The sequence below is a fragment of the Pongo abelii genome, chromosome 12 (genome assembly GCF_028885655.2).
Source record: "Pongo abelii isolate AG06213 chromosome 12, NHGRI_mPonAbe1-v2.0_pri, whole genome shotgun sequence".
Lineage (NCBI taxonomy): Eukaryota > Metazoa > Chordata > Mammalia > Primates > Hominidae > Pongo > Pongo abelii.
The window spans coordinates 36,832,329-36,844,827 of record NC_071997.2 but is presented as its reverse complement, the minus strand read 5'-3'; the positions used below and the strand labels follow the sequence as shown (position 1 = coordinate 36,844,827).

Below are 12,499 nucleotides of genomic sequence, written 5' to 3'. Positions count from 1 at the left end.
TAGGGAGAGGTCTTTGAAAAGGTAATGAAAGAAACAGCACATATGGGCTGTTTGTTCTCTTAGCACTATTTTTAAAATGGAAAATTCTTGACTACTCTTCAGTCCATCTTCAAAGCCTCTCAAGGTCTTGGAGTGGAGTTAGGTGTCCTTCTGGTAACTTTCTGATTTGTCTCCCTTCTCCCTGTGTGGAAATAAACAAAAACCACTGAAATAAGAACAAACGAAGGGTGTTTGTTCAGAGCTTGCCATAGCAAGGGAGTTGGCCACCATCACCTGTGTTGGCAGAGACTCAAAGGCAGGCAGAGGAGCGGGAAAGCTTCTTGGTGGAAAGAGGGGAGGGAAGGCTCCAGGCATGCCCTGATTGGAGGCTGTTGGTGTGGAGGAGCTAGAAGTGACTAACTAGAAATAGGGCCTCCTCTGTGATTGGTTAGGGGGGTATGTTTGGCTTACTCTGTTGCCTGGAAAATATACAAGACAGTAAGAGCAGGCACCTGTTCCATTATTAACATCTATATCCACAAATTCTAGAACTGAACTCCTCTTTAAAGGAGGGTGACAGAAAGCACTTGCACATGGCGGGGGCGTGGTGGCGCACACCTGTAATCCCAGCACTTTGGGAGGCTGACGCAGGTGGATTACTTGAGGTCAGGAGTTCAAGACCAGCCTGGCCAACATGGTGAAACCCCATCTCTACTAAACATACAAAAATTAGCTGGGTGTGGTGGTGCATGTGTGCCTATAATCCCAGCTACTTGGGAGGCTGAGGCAGGAGAATCACTTGAACCCAGGAGGTGGGAGGTTGCAGTGAGCCAAGATCGCGCCACTGCCTCTCCAGCCTGGGTGACAGAGCAAGACTCCGTCTCCAAAAAAAAAAAAAAAGAAAAGAAAAAAAAAACACTCCTCTTTATTGCAAAACACTAACCACAAAGTGCAAAGGAGCAATGAAAGTAGAAAATCACCAGCGTTGCAGGTGGAACCATAAATGGTGGCTAAAACTAGCAGTGACTGTTTCTCACTTTCTGTTCCTCTTTGAGACAGCCTCCAAGTATGTCCACATACATTACCTTTTAATTTGAAAGGAATGACTAATAACTTCACAGTGGGGAAAACTGGTAGGTACCACCTTAACCAAGTAACCAGTTAACCTCACCCAGGACTGGAACAAATAAACATAATGGGGCTTTTGCAAAGCATGCACTGAGAGGAACATAACACTCTGTGGCCTTCCTGGTGAAAAAGACAAAGATACAGGACGAAAAGCAGAACCTAAATTTAATCTAACTCTGATCGTGGGGGAAACAACAGATGAGCCCAAATTGAGGAACATTTAACAAAACAAATAGTTTGAATTCTGCAAAATATGTTAATATCATGTAACCAGTACACAGAGGAACTGTTTCGGATTAAATAGGCTAAAGAAACATGACATCTAACTAGATGTGGGGTTTCTTGTTTGTTTTTCTTAAAGGACATTAGTTGGATAATTGGTGAAATTTTAATAAACAGATTAGATAATAGTATTATTATCTATTTCCCTAATTATGCTATTTCCCTAATTATGATAACTGCACTCTTGTTACATAAGACTATGTTCCTGTTCTTAGGAAACACAAAATGAAGTATTTAGGGTTAAAGGGGTATGTTGTATGTTACTTGCTTTCTGACAGTTCAGGAGGAAACATAAAACAGTTGAGGAATGATAAAGCAAACACAGTAAAGTGGTGATATTTGGGAAATATGGACAATTGGTATTATTTATCTAGTTTTTCTGTAAATCAGAAAGTATTTCAAAATAAAAAGTTAAATGTGAAAGAAATTAAAATAAAACCTGTTATGAGGATTAAATGAGTTAATGCTTACAAAGGATTTAGAACATAGACCTTAAAATATTAATGATTAGATGTAATTATTATTATCATAGAATTAAGAAGTGGCAAGGCTACCTCTATCTGGCCTATACACCCTTATCCTTAATTCCCTCATCCCTGCACTTCATCATTCAGAGTTTGGAGAAATCCAATGAGATAATGGATAGAAAAGTCTTTACATAAACTGTGAAGTGCTGTGGTTTGGTGAATGTCTGTAAGCTTGGATATGAACTCAGATTCTTGTGTGCAGCTATCTGATGATCTTTGTCTCTATTGCTGATGAGGTTCTTTGGACTCAGAAAGTTCAAATAACATCACTAAAGGGACAAAGTCAGGACTAAAACCCAAAGATCCCAACTTTCAGTTCTGTCTTTTTAATATTGGATAGTGGGCTGCAAGGAGAAGTTTAGGAAAGGATAGTTTCTTTCACATACCGACATGTTTTTCTATTGCTCTGTCTGGTAGAGCTCATTGCCAGCTGAGGTCAGGTTGTGGTCCCAGGACTCCGCCTCTGAGGCCAGACTCTATTTCCTGGACGGCAGCCCACAGACTAGCGCGGGTGTCAGCAAGCCTAAGGGTAACCAATTGCATTTTGGTGTTATCGTTCCTACTGCAGATACTGAAAATGGCATCATTCCTATATCTGATGCTAAAAAATAATGTTTTTCTCTCCACCTGAAAACATTGACAGAAAGGTAGAAGCAGCTCCTGCTGGCTGAGGATTTTGGCCCTTACACATATACAAACACCTGAAGCATTTTTTTTCTAATGGTGGTCTGTTTCCTTATGAACATTTCCAAAGACAAAGGGAACTACTTTTAAAAAAAAATCTGTGAGTTGGCTAGGAAACCAATGTTTCTACCTAATCTTGTCAGTGGATAATGGGTTCCAAAAAGCAAGAATCTGAAATTCTTTTTTTTTTTTATACTGATCGGCCACATGAAAATTCGTTTCACTGATTAAATAGGAGGAGCCCAGATATAGAAGATTTTCCTTTCGAGGTACTAATTTCTCAAGCAAGCGAAGAAATCAATGTGTTTTTGCAATGCTACAGATGGAAAATCTCAGATAAATCAGAAAACGAAGGCATCTTGTTTAGAGAAAGTGGTCCTGAAAGTTTCTATCGGTGAGTTTTCTCATCTGTAAAATAATCTATAGTTTTATTGTGAAATTTGAGTGGCATAATGAATGGGAGAAAATATATTTATATGAACAATAGGTAAGTGAAACAAAATAGCCCAGATTCACCAATGGTGGAGTTAGAAAATATTTACTCTTCATCCCTGCCCCACCTGAATGCTTCTCAGCTGAATAACTGAGCTTCCTGATTTGGTTGATTGTTCATGATGTGTTTCAAGTTCCTGAAACAGGAAGGAATTGTCCCTGGGAAAGCTTAGTTGGTTAGTTAACACAAGGTGAGAAAACGAGAATTGAGGAACCCTGAATTTAAAAAAAAAAAAGAACGGAAATTCATGTTATTATTAGCAAATAGATAACAGCAAGTGGATTTCTGAATGCTGCCTCATCTGTAGGAATAAGTTTATTGTGTTTTGTTATTGATGATTTTTTAAGGAAAATAATATTATAGTGCCAGAGGAACTCAGGAATTCCTCATGAATCTATAGACCAATAAAATAATTAAATAATCTGCTCCTTTTGTCTCTGAGTAATTAAACTAAAAGGTGCCAAAATATTTTATTTACCATTACACTTTGACAGAAGCAGTCATCAGCATATAGCTTCCTGTATATAAACTGGCTTTGTGGTTTCTTTGGGAAGCAATAGATTTAAGTCGGTTTAGTGACTGTGTATTTACTACCTCGATCATAAGAAATGAACTCAATCCACTTTAAGTTTTACAACAGTAATTTGCATATTTGCCTTAACATGGTAGTTTTTCTACTTCTATAAAGTTGACTGTTATTTGGACACTTTAACTCATTAAAATTTCTTTAAGATATCAACGTTGGCAGCATTTATGCAGAAAGTATAGTAAGTGTATAAAATACATATACACTATAAAAAGTGTACAATTTTTTCTGTTTCAAGGTAAAGTGTTTTAATAATGGCCACTGTCATTTATTAATTACTACAATTTATTAGGTATAACATGTCAGGTACTGGGGGAGATGCTTTTAACACATGCTCTCTACTTATAACAAACCTTGAAGATAGGTACTTTTTTTTTTTTTTTTTTTTTTTTTTTTTGAGAGGGAGTCTCTCTCTGTCACCCTGGCTGGAGTGCAGTGGCACCAGCTTGGCTCACTGCAACCTCCGCCTCCCAGGTTCAAGCGATTCTCCTGCCTCAGCCTCTCGAATAGCTGGGACTACTGGCGCGTGCCACCACGCCCGGTTCATTTTTGTATTTTTAGTAGAGACAGGTTTCAACATTATGGCCAGGCTGGTCTCGAACTCCTGACCTCGTGATCCGCCCGCCTTGGCCTCCCAAAGTACTGGGATTACAGGAGTGAGCCACCGCGCCAGGCTGAAGGTAGGTACTTTTATATCCATCATACAGAAGAGAAACAGAAGCCCACAGACTTTGCAACTCCCTCTGTGCCCCTCTACTATTAAGAGGGTGCGTCTTTCTGCAGTATTTCCTTTCTCTATCCCCACTAGCTATGGGTCTCTAACAGGTTGTTTGTTTCTGTTTTGTTTTGGTGACTTTTAACCACACTGTATGTATTTCACATTTATAAAATATAATTTTTCTTTTTAAAAAAAATCTGTGTAACGCATTGTTCATTCAGGCACTTCCGCAGAATTCCATGTGTCAGACATAATTAATACAATTGGGGAAATACTGAGTAAGCGTTTTCGGCCCACACTTTTGTTTGAACACAATGCATTATACCCACTCGATTTTAGTTTAATTCCCGTGCTGTTTTACATTTCTGTAAACGCTTTGAGGGAGTTCTGGGCGCCCACTGTCTAGCTCAGAGTTCCAGGCTAAGGTAGGCACTAATGAATGCTGAATGAATTGGGTAGCCAGTTAATTGCTTTTTCCCCCCTAAAAAACGTCTAAATTACTTAAATAAACGTACTTGTGGATTTTTAAATAATACATTTAATGGAAGATCTCTGTCTCCAAAACGTGTGTCCTTCTAGCGATTGAGGGTGTGGGGTGGGGTGAGGGGTGACTAACCAGTCCCCCTGAGATGGGCCCAACCTTAGCAATATTATCCATCTACCTGGGATTCCCCTACACCTGAACAGCTCTTTGGGTCCGCGAGAGAACCAGCGGGGTGGGGCACCCAATGCCAGGAGTGCGCGCGGAGAGCCACGTTGAAGTTCAGAGGAGAGTATTTACTAGCAAACAAAGGGCGGCGGGGTTCGGGGTCCTAGGACCAGCTGCCGCCGCCTCGAGAAAACGCAAGGGCCGCGGTGACAAGTGGACATTCCGCACGCGACCAGACGGACACTCGATCTGCACCTCCCCGCGGCCCCGCCCGCAGGCTCCAGCTGCCCTGCCCGCAGCCACCCACTGGCTCCTGGGGCTGCTTCACCACGTGTCCCGCCGGCTTCTACCCCAAGAACTTTCCATCCCTCTTGGGGTTGGGGACTGGCAGTGGGGAGGGGCGGACAGGTGGGGGTCTCCAAGGAGCACCGTCACAGGACTTGGCGAGCTACCCTTCCCAAAGGGAAGGTGGCCCGCTCCCAAGTCCATCCCAGATCCTTAGAGAAGCTCTGGGAGCTAGGGCCAGGCGGCAGCGCGGAGCCTGGCTGAGCTAGAGGAACAAAGGGAGCGAGCGAGCCGGGGAGGATGCTGCGCCCCCCTGCGCCCCACCCAGCCGGCTGCCAGGCGCTGCCAGACGCGCAGGTAGCCCGGCCTTCGGCGCTGGCGGGGGGAGGTGTTGGAGAGGGTACACAAAGACTCACTTCCGCCGGGGCAGGCGCCCGGACTCCCTCCCCGCCGCCCACAGCCTGTGCGCATTCCTGCATCCCTGCCACCGCCCGGGACCCGAATGCCCCGGGGGAGTCCAGGCGCGGTGCCAGGCGGGTACTGTGCAGGTAACCTTCGGAAGAACTAGGGCTGGATGGAGGCTGCGGCCGGGGAGAAACACGCCTTTTTAGGCAGCCGTGCTGCCCCGCACCGCCCCACGCAGCCCAAGTCTGCAATCACTCTCCGCGAGAAGCAGAGATCCGCGCGCAGCCAGGGAGCGCCCCGCCTGCGCTCGCCGGCGGGCCGAGCTGCCGGGCCGGGGGCGCAGGGAGGGGGCAGCCCAACTTCCCAGTGCCCGGCTCCCGCCAGCTAGGTGAGCCTGGAGCCGGGAGGATGAAAGGGATGGCGGAGAGGGAGGGGGCTCTGGGGCGAGCGGAGGGGGCGAGCGGAGCTCGGGGGCGGGGCGCGGCGCAGCCTCGGTGCGGGGGCCGGGAACCGCCGCCTCTCCCCGGGGCTCGGGGCCGCGGTTCCTCTAGCCGCGGGAGCCGCCGCCGCGCTGCCCGAAACAATGAGGCGTGCAGCGCGGGGCTGAGCGTTGCCTCCCGCCGGCTTTGAGGCCGAGCCATCCTCTGTGCCTCGCCGCCCGCGCTTGCAGCTGCCGCCGGCGCGGAGCAGCGCTGGGCGCGGAGCAGCGCTGGCCCCGGAGAGGTGATCCCGCAGGCCGCCCGGGACGGGAGCGCGGGGCAGCTCCGAGACCCCACGGTGGCAGGAGGAGGACTCGAGCCTGCGGCAGGACGACTCCCGCCGCGCACTCGCCTTCTGCAGCCCCCAAGTTCCGCGGCGTGAGTCGGGAGACCCCGGCCAGGGTCCCAGCTCTAGCGGGCGTCAGTGTGAGTGTGGGAGCGCGTGGCGCGCGCACCCGAGCGGCTGCCGGGGAATAAAATGTGACACGCACGCCTCGGACTCCAGTGCCGCGCTGCCAGGGGGAGCGCCGAGCACCACGGTGTCGTGCGCTTCGAGGCGCGGCGTGGGGAGAAGGCTGGTAAGGGAGGGCACTGGGTAAGGGGTGGGCGACGCCTTCCTTGGTGGCGCTGCAGCCTCCGCGCTGCTCTGCGCGGAGTTACACTCCGTGTTTAGGGGCCAGACCCCTGTGTGGGGAATGTTGAAGGTGGTTTGGGGAAAAGCAAGAAATTCTGGAGAAGCGAACGGGAGGACGGCTTGCGCTTTGGGGACGGGCGGATACAGTTGTGCCCGTGTGGCTCAGTAACGGTGATCTTTTATTTTGGCTCTTTTGGCTCTGGAAGGGAGTGAAGATTTTTGTCTTTCTTCAGCCAACCCCCGTACAAAACTGCACTTCTTAAAGGTTAAAGTGTGTTCTGTTGATTTCTGGTTCTCTGTAGCTATAATGTTGGGTAGTAGGGATCTTTAGAATCCTAAATACCCGAGTGTTAATTCTTATGTAGTTGGCAGGCGGCAAACTCCGCTTTTGGGTTTACTTTCCGCGGTGTACGGAGTGGATATTTGATGCATTCTTTTGAGTAGGGAGTGTGACGTCCATCTCATTCGGATTTGCCGGTTCTGTGTTGGGGGACTGAGTGAAGTTAAACTCAATGGCTCCCGCAAGTGCTGCCTTCCAAAGAGCTGAATAGCTGTGTTTGGAGAAGCTGTGCTTTCCAGGAATTTAAATGAGACTTTTTGTGATTGCCTTCCAGGTCTCTCCTCCTAGTACCATATTTGTTTTGTCAGGCTGAACTTTCAAAGCTGTTTTGTAATCTGAGAAGCACTTTTTGGGGGAAAGTAATGCTTGGTTGGATTTTTGTGAACTTACTTTTATTGGACATGCGAAAAATTTGGCGAGAGGCAAACCATATTTGGTTGAAATCATTGTCTTTTGCACCACTGCCGTTCTGACCATAAAGGGGCATGCTGGCCCTCCTCGCCGCGGACTGTCTGCTTGGGTGAGGGGGTCTTTGGTGGGATGGCAGCACATTTTGTATTTAGAGAACTTTCTGCACACTTGAAAAACCCCATGCTGGTTACTTTGATGCTTCCATTTTTTGAAATTCTGATCAACATTTTTTGCCAACTTGAAATATAATTTATGACTAAGGAAGAATTCCAATAAAGTGAAGTGCTATATGTATATGATGTATATGTATATATACACACATATTATGCATATATGTGTGTGTATATATATATATATGCTGCAAATTTAGGGTTAAAACTTCTTTTAAAAGGAAAAATGATGTGTGGCCTTGAACCTGTTTTTACCCACTCCCCTTCCCCCATTATTTTTCTGGAACTGACAACCAAAATTTTTATAGCACTTGAGGAATTTTGTAGTAATGCATTAAAAGAAACTGTTGGCAAAGGTGAATGGATATTGTGCTCAAAACTGATGAAACTCTAAAATAATAAGTGAAGTGCCTTGAATTTTACTGCAAAGTTAAAAAGGCACTCTATCCAATTCTTACAGCAATAGATACAAATGGTAGCATATTACCTTTTTGCCTGGTGCTGTGAAAGCTTCTGGAGTTTTGAGTTAAATCTCTTGTAGAGATTGTGATAGGAGTTATTGCTTTATATGGAGTACTGAGCTCCACAGTTTAGAGAGGCTTTGGATGGATACTCCTGGAAAGAGTGAGGTCAGAGCAAGGACCAACATTTGGTGAGTTTGCTATGTGGTGCACAGGATCTAGGAAGCAAGGATACAAAATTCAGGATATTTAGACTAGAGGATTCAAAGTTGAGACAATTTAACATTTGAAAATATGTGAATGATTTATTATGCAGAAGAGGGCAATTATCTGTGTTGAGTTTCTGATGAGGATAATTAAGAGGGAAAAGGTTTACTCTGTGGGGTGAAGACATAAGTTGAGTCTAGGGAGTTGTGGCCAATCCAGCCCGCAAATATTGGTTAAATAGTGAAGGGACTGCTGAAAAAATTCCTGTACGCATTGTTTCTGGAGGTTCCACCCCCCCAACCCCCGAGTTTCTCCTCTTTCTGAGATGATTTCAGTGTGTGAGGCTCTGGTCTATTGCTTATACTGATACTGACTGAAATTTTACCCTCCAGGTTTAGAATTTATCCAAGCATTTCTCAAGTGATTAAATCTTTTTCTGAAATGACAAACTCATTTCTAGGCTTCTGCCATTCCTGCTTAGGTAAATAAATGATAGGTTCCTTTCCAAAAACTTGGAGATATATGTCCTCTGGGAAGCTCATAATTAGTTTGCAGATTGCTACCTCATTGGTGAGACTTTGAATAAAAATATCTTATGCATGATAATAAGGACAGTCTTTGTTAATGCATTTGCTCTTTAAATGTATTGTGTTATTCCTGATTGAGTTTTTTCTTTTCTTGGGTTTTCTGTAATATGATCTTAAAATTTAATTGCTTAAATTAAATTAAGTACTTAATTCAGCATGCATAAATGTCTAAGGGAATCAGATAGTACCCTCGTGGCAGGTGTATGTTAAGCTTTGATTTTCTAAGCATTGAAATCTGAAGTCTCATCCCTTAAAAAAAATGGGAAGAAATTCACAAATGACTATAAAAGTAATAATTGCATATAATTATGTACTAATTTTGGAAAGTGGAAGGGAAACACAGGTGCATATTTGCACAGAAATTTTCAATGTTCTTACACCAATTGTTGATATCAATGGCAAAGACTGAATGGGCTGTAGATGACCAGCCACTGTTCATGGATGACCACATTTTCAGTTTAATATACCTACCATTTTTCCGAAAGCTCTCCTTCCAACTTTTGAGAAATTTGTTTCTAAATGTTATTAAGTACACAATGCAAAGACATCAGTGTTAGAGAAACACGGATTTATTATGCCCCTTCCAAAATTTGAAATTTACCCTTGCTTGGTCCCAGCCACCTCCCACCCCTCCCATTGAATTGATAGGGGAATAGTTGCAATTCAAAATACTTGGAATCTACCTAGTCCACAGGTGAAATACATTTAAAGGGGATGAAGTATGACCTGGGCAGTCCTAAGGCTTTGCAGGAGTTGGTGATCTGGTCCAGCCCCAGCATTGGTCCTAGTCCTGGTGAAAGCAGGGTCCCAGCAGTTGTGGGACTATTATCTTCACTTTGCCACCTACAGGTTCCTGATTATCCCACAGTACCCAGCGCCTACTGGTTGGTTGGGGGAGTTGTTCTGTGCATGGAAATGACATCAGAGGCATGCTGCCCACTGTGGGGGACTTCTATCTGGACAGAACTGTTCTGTGCCGTCCTGGCTTCTGCTGCCCTCTGTGGTCTTGTCTAGGGAAGAAGTCCAAATTGAAGGCATGCAGTGGCTTTACAAAGCTAGAAGTATGTGAAGGCTAGGTTTGTAGTTTTGCACTGGACTTTCTTATAGAGCCAAGGAAAGCTATTGGCCAGTGCTCCTGCAGCAACCAGCACTGGAGAAAGACAGCCTTATCAGAGCTCAGTTTCCAGGGCTGGAAAAGGAAGGCTTACATTAAATCCTTTCCAGCATGCCTTCTGGTGTGAGATTCCACAAAATTGATAATTGTAAGTTTGTGGCATACTTAAAAGCTAATTCCTGTGCAGCCCCAGGATATAGTAGTAATTCAAAGAATAATAATAGTAACTAATTTGCACTTACGATGTACCACATCCTGCCATTTGCTTTGCACAGATTATCAAAGTGTACTTTAGCCACAATCCTGGGAGGTATCACTGTGCCCATTTTACAGGCGAGAAGACTGAACCTCAGAAAGGTAAAGTGCCTTGGCAGAGCTGGGATTTGAACCTGTGTCTGGGTGTCCAAAACCCATGCTATTAGACTGTGATCCACTCAACAGAGGAAAACAAGAATGACAACTCCTGTCATTGTGTGGGGCCAGAGACCAACTAAGACTATAAGTTTTCATGTCCTCAAACCAGGCTGAGCCTGCTGGATGGGGAAGATTGTATACGATGGAAGAGGATGTCAGGGAGCCCATGTATACAGAAAGCATGTGTTCATCAGAACCTGGAAGCAGAAAAAGGTTTAAGCTGCAACTTAAAAATGGGCTATGAAATGTGGAATATCCAGGCAGTCAATATTAGAACGAAATTTGGGCTGATATGAAGCATGTCATATCAAGTGAAATTTCCAAGGAAAAGTTTAGGCTAAGATTCAAGAAAATGATCCATCTGCTTTGAGTTACTGGGTCGGTAAGGAGAGTAAGTTCAAAAAGTAGTCTCCTGGGACATTTAGAAATACATTGGCTAAAGCATTAGCGAATACACTGTAAAGAAAAATTCTGCAATATCTTGATTATAAGTCTTTGTTTTTAGAAGTTTATAATTCACACATTAAGTTCTACTCTGGGCTGCTTCTACTGTTTGAGCCTGAGAGAAAAATGCTTTATTAAATTTAAAACAATTGGTTTTCCATGTTCAAATTATACAAATTTTTCAAGTAGAGGTTCTTGCATGTTGGTAATTGTGGTTTCTAAAATGACTTAGCTTTAAATTAAATATGGGAAAGGGTAAGTCTCTTAGATAATCCAATAGCTTTTATTATTCAGAAGTAAAATGTAAAAGTAGCTTCTTTGAAAGTGTAATGATGACTTTTCTGAAATATAAGTATATTGCTATGTGCCAAAAACCCATAATTGTGTCACTGACCTCAAATGGGTAGAAAAAAGTACAGTTAATATGGGATTTGTTTTCTAAATGATAGAGCTAACCCAGTTACAAAATGGAACTGTACATATAGGATTAAATGAATGGATTTTTTTTTTTACTGTTAGAAGAGGGATCTTGCTATGTAAATTATATTTTAAAATTAGGGAAACTATACCCCATTAGAAATCTCTGTATGGGCCTGGTGCGGTGCCTATAATCCCAGCACTTTGGGAGGCTGATGCAGGCGATTGCTTGAGCCCAGAAGTTTAAGACTAGCCTGGGCAACATAGCAAGACCCCCATATCTACAAAAAAATTTTAAAAAATTAGCTGGGTGTGAGGGCGTGCACCTGTAGTCCCAGCTACTCAGGAGGCTGAGTTGGGAGAATCACCTGAGCCCTGGAGTTTGAGGCTGCAGTGAGCCATGATCACTCCATTGCACTCCAGCCTGGGTGACAGAGTGAGACCCTATCTCAGAAAATAGAGAAATAAATAAAAGAAATTTTCATATGAAAAAGAGGAATGTCTTTCAAAAGAACACATGTGCACACATACACACAGACACACTCACACACTTGCAAATAAGTACCAGAGGAATAAATTCCTGCATTATGTGTTGTTACATCAGCAATCAGGAGTGGGAACTTGAATTAGGATACTTCGGCATTAATTGTTGGGATTCATGGCTGTTGCCTAACAAAATCAGGACAAGAGCTTAGCCCTTCCGACTGAAGGAAGAACATTCTTTTTCCTATGTGGTTTCTCTCTGGGAAAGTTTTATCTTCCAAATTATATGGCTTGTGAGAAGCCAACAAAAATGTTTAAGGTTTAAACTTTCTCTTAGTTTATTATAAATAGGATACGTATGGAAAACATACTTATATGTGTACATATATGTGAATGTGAATGTTTGTGTAAATGTTCTTTATGATGACAGCAGACATCATGCTCAACATGCAAGAACCTCTACTCTCTTGGTCCCTTTGGTGATATGCAGAATGCATTTTACTGTTGAGACTAACTTTTGAGATTGGCTTCTCAGGCGGGTCCTTCGGGGAACCTGGCCCCAGGCTGATGACTGGAATCCTACATATTGGTTAGCTGTTCTC

At 44.1% G+C, this 12,499-nt stretch overlaps 1 protein-coding gene across 6 annotated transcripts in view; it reads left to right on the top strand.

Moving 5' to 3' along the window:
- The first annotated feature begins 5,602 nt into the window (after positions 1 to 5,602).
- Positions 5,603 to 12,499, top strand: part of ST6GAL2 (ST6 beta-galactoside alpha-2,6-sialyltransferase 2) — an 84,474-nt gene continuing 77,577 nt past the window's right edge. For 2 of the 6 annotated variants that reach the window (XM_054547849.2, XM_002811738.5), the window contains exon 1: positions 6,246 to 6,793. The gene's annotated coding sequence lies outside the window, so the exon portion shown is untranslated. Of the gene's footprint in view, positions 5,689 to 5,708; positions 6,125 to 6,245; positions 6,794 to 12,499 lie in introns of those variants that run through there. The other 4 variants (XM_054547852.2, XM_024242409.3, XM_054547851.2 and 1 more) reach the window with 4 other exon arrangements.